We start from the raw sequence: 4,263 nt of genomic DNA on the forward strand, positions 1-4,263 counted from the left end.
AAAACAACGAGAGTAGTTGACAGGTTCCCTCTGTTAGGACAAATGCACATGTGATGAACAGTGTTTGTGACCGTGGCAACAGCTTCTCAGCTCTGTGATTGGTTGCTGGTTGTCGATGTTCCCGTACCTTCAGCTTGTTGCTATGCTGACTCGTCCGTCTGTGGAGAAACTTTGATTTGTGTCACAATAAGAAATAAAGTCATTAAATTCACTCGTCTCAGTGTCTGCTGAAAAATTCACCAACGTCACAGAGGTCACAGGGGTCACCAGCATCTGGTTCAGGTGCAGAGACCAAACCAGAGAGCATGCCGTCACTGGTTGCTATGGTGATTCCCTCATTTTCTAGGGAACCAGGGCACAGAATCACAGACCAGGACTAACCCCCATGTGAAAGTATAATTCCACCAAAGTGGGCGGAGCCTAGAGTCACTTAGGGGCGTTGCCAAACGTGGAGACAGAGGAGGCAGTGAGTGGGTTAGGAGGAAAGAAGCTCTGCTGCCATCCTCTCCACTTTATCACAATAATCAGAGACTTTTCAGACCCTCTACAGATTTTTTTTTATCAATAAACCATCTTTTCTGTTGTTGGAGATTTTAATGGCCACCAGGGGGCGTCAGAGATGGACCAGTGCTGAAGAATGTAAAGTTGGACTGTTTTAAACAATAGCAATATTCAACTGCAGTACCACCGATTAATCTAAGGAGGGCAGCACTCAGACGGTTTCAGGCAAAATATTGCGGAACTAAACTACTTTACATGAAAATGTCAAAGTTTGAATTAGAAACATGCAGAGAATCCTACATAACATATTTAGACAGTTTATCAGCATGAAAAGCTGATTTTGTGGCTACTTACACCTGAAAGGGCTGGTAGTATTTTCCAGCCAGATTTAGCTAAATTAACTAGTGCAGTACCTGAGACGGGTCTTGGTCTTGTTGAGAGACGATACATTTTCTACCTGTTGCTCGTTGCCATCTCGTCTCCCCAGGTGATGTGTGTAAAAGTGAAACCACAAAGACAACAGTCACTGTTCAACTTCACAATCAACCAGAATTTATTCAAATAATCAAATGCATAAAATCAGACCAACAGCTCAACATGAAACCAAAGCCAGAAGGGAAACATTAATTACCTTAATAAAAAATGCAAATTACGAAGACGTGCCTTGGAAGATCACTAAGTGTGGCAGTTAGAGTTCCGCCCAGTGATCTGATTGGCTGTTTTAGCTCAATAACCTTAGAAAAAATTTAAAATACTCAAGAAAGCAGGACCAAGTTTATCAGCCACCCGTGTTTCTCATCCTTTAAAACTGAACCGCACAAATCTAACCTAAATTGAGGCCGACTCAAAACAATCAGGATCCATCTAATATTTCAACAAGCGCTAAAGTTAAACACCATTAAAACTAGCATAATTAAACTAATATTTCCAACAGTCTCAAGACTACTTGATGGTCTCTTTAACTCCCTCCAGGTAGAAAATGGACACAAGGCGTTCTTCAACAGTTACTGGCATTTAATAACTATGCTGTGAGAGCTGTACAAAACACAAAATACACTTTTACAGAAAGAAAGACGTTCACATAGAGAATAGACAGTGACTACCAGTGGTGGAGAAAGTACTCAAAAAATGTACTCAAGTAAAAGTAAAAGTACCACATTAACATTTGTACTTAAGTAAAAGTAAAAAAGTACTAGCTTTTAAAAATACTTAAGTATTAAAAGTAAAAGTACATTACCTAATCACTAATATCATTAAGTGAACCAATCGTATTTAATTTTAATACATTAGAAATGTGCCATCTTAATGAACAATGCCACAGATAAAGCATTTTTTTATTATGTTTACTCTGTAACATAGTTTAGACTTAGATATGTGATTCTATGCATCATAATTTCAGGGATGGAAACATCGTGTCTCCTGTCCTAACATAGCATGAACTTCACTTTTTTTGCCACTACTGGCTTTTATTTTGAAAGAAATATAACTGGCAGGGGAGAACATGGAACCAAGGAGCCACGTAGCAGAGTTGTAGTCTAGACCACCGAACCTGAGACCAAATCAAGACCAAGACCAGCACCCCGCCTACATGACACAATAAAATTAAGTGTCCATGTGACCAATATGGCCCCACACTTCGTTCTTGGTACAAGGGGGAGCAAACAACTCAAAAACCCAAACAGCAAAACAATCAAATTTGAAATATTTTATTACAAAGAAAGTCACTTTTAGTAGTGACAATAAAAAGTCATTTTCTTTTTAATAAAATCCAAAGTTCAGTAATTGTCCTTAAAAGAAAGTCACCAATCGGAGGCCATCAGTTGGGTTCCACTTATCGCGCTGCTCCAAGTGAAGGTGATCCGTCTAAAATGTGCTCCCCTGCCGATCCCCAGCTGACTCTGCGACGCTCCAGCACGTTCCGCTCTTCGGCGTGCCACGCCCCTTTTCAGACTGACCCAGAGGCGCGGCCAGGTTCCTTTCTGTCCCGATCCTCTGCACTGAGCCGTCGGCCCAGCTCTCAGCGCTGCGCGCCTGGCGTGCGGATTCCCTCCGCACCTCGCTCGGCGGCGCATCCGTCTCTGGCAATCACAGGATCAGTCTTCACCTTCTCCTTCCATCCAGGCTCCTTTTATTCTGGCTTCAATCAGCCTCTGCTGACACCTGAGCGCACTGGTTACGGAACGCAATCAGTGCGACGTTCAGTTTGTCTCCTAATGCCGAGATCGACTCAAAACCTTCCGCGATCGACGTGTTGCACCGCTGCTATAGCAAAGCGCGAACAGTTCAGAAACAATATGAAATAGGAAAAAGTTATTTATTAACTGATTAAGTCGTGTTTTAGATTGACCTTGAAAAGCTAATCAGTCACAGCTGATTAGTGGGTGAACTCCTGCACAGTGAACCCACTGATTTTTTTTTTACAACAGACAGCCGCTCCCCTCTCTTGCAGGTACTGCATACCCCGCTAAACCTTTTAGGGGTACAGTGTACGCAGACCATTACAAGAACAAAGAACGGCTCTCAGTGAGGCTTCAGTCCCATCAACCTTAGTAAAGATCCGTCCAGAAGAATCGGATCGTTCCTGAATGTCATATCACTATATTGCACTTTGGTCACAGCGTTGTCCCATATATGNCTTTCTTTAAGCTTTCCTTTCAAGTGACGCTAAAAGTTGGATGAAGTCCCACCGTGAAAGCGAAGCGCTGCTGGTTTTACATGTCGCCATATCTTATGGTTTATGCAGCTATTATATTACTGACGATCAGACAGACATCTTCTCCCGCTCAGAGGAAACCACTGCGCATGTCTGGAGCTCCGCGTGCGAGTTAAGGTGGAGGCGATGGGTGACAACAGACACTAAGTCACGTTATTGCTTGGATTTTACGGCGCCACCTTAAGACCCTGAACTTCACATTTTAACGGACAAAAAGCGCAACGCGACTTGGATGTAACGAGTAACGGACAGTTTAGTAGAAATGTAGTGAAGTAGAAAGTACAGATAGCTACTTACTGTAAAATGTAGTGGAGTAAAAGTAGAAAGTACCCATTATTAAATCTACTTAAGTAAAGTACAGATACACGATAAATGTACTTAAGTACAGTAACGAAGTTGGCCATTACACCGCAAAACATTTACAATAAAGTGGCTTGACTTACAAAAACAGACTCATTACGTCATCTTTAAAAACACATCACTAACAAACTCGACAAATTCTTCAAATAAACATTCCATTTACAAACAAAACTAAAATACAAAAATGCGTACCTCATTGGTGCTTCAGCCTGAAAGGGTTAATAAAGAAATCTCGAGTAGCGTCTTCTTGTAGCTACACGAGCCTCGGTGCCTCACCAAGCCTCTCCATACACTAGAAAATAAAATAAAGCATGCTGCCCTCTACCAAGTCCACCTCGCTGCAGCAAACAGGAAGGGGCGGGACGGACCACTGTCAGTCTCTTACCTTATTTGGAAATGGGACCATTGCACTCCAGTAGTGAAGGGGGCGCAAACTTAAAACCATGAAATTAACCCAAACCACCATATTGTCCAGTTTTTTTGTTAAAATCTTTGTTTTCACTGGATGCAAAACATACCGATTAAAATCCAAGTAATAACGTGACTTACTAATTACGTGTGTTTTGTCAGCCATCGCCTTCTCTTTAACTCGCACGCGGCGCTCTGACACATGCAGTGGTTTCCTCTGAGTGGCAGAAGATGTCTGTAATTGTCGGTAATAAAAATCCGCTACATAAATCATCAGACAT

The 4,263-nt window shown here is 42.1% G+C and overlaps 1 long non-coding RNA gene across 1 annotated transcript in view; it reads left to right on the forward strand.

Moving 5' to 3' along the window:
* Positions 1-211, forward strand: part of LOC106940067 (uncharacterized) — a 4,088-nt gene extending 3,877 nt beyond the window's left edge. Inside the window, exon 2 of the long non-coding RNA XR_001422990.1 lies at positions 24-211. This is a non-coding gene — a long non-coding RNA (uncharacterized LOC106940067). The remainder of the gene's footprint in view (positions 1-23) is intronic.
* The last annotated feature ends 4,052 nt before the right edge of the window (positions 212-4,263 follow it).

The sequence above is a fragment of the Poecilia latipinna genome, unplaced genomic scaffold (genome assembly GCF_001443285.1).
Source record: "Poecilia latipinna isolate Pla-1442-1.1 unplaced genomic scaffold, P_latipinna-1.0 Scaffold3080, whole genome shotgun sequence".
Lineage (NCBI taxonomy): Eukaryota > Metazoa > Chordata > Actinopteri > Cyprinodontiformes > Poeciliidae > Poecilia > Poecilia latipinna.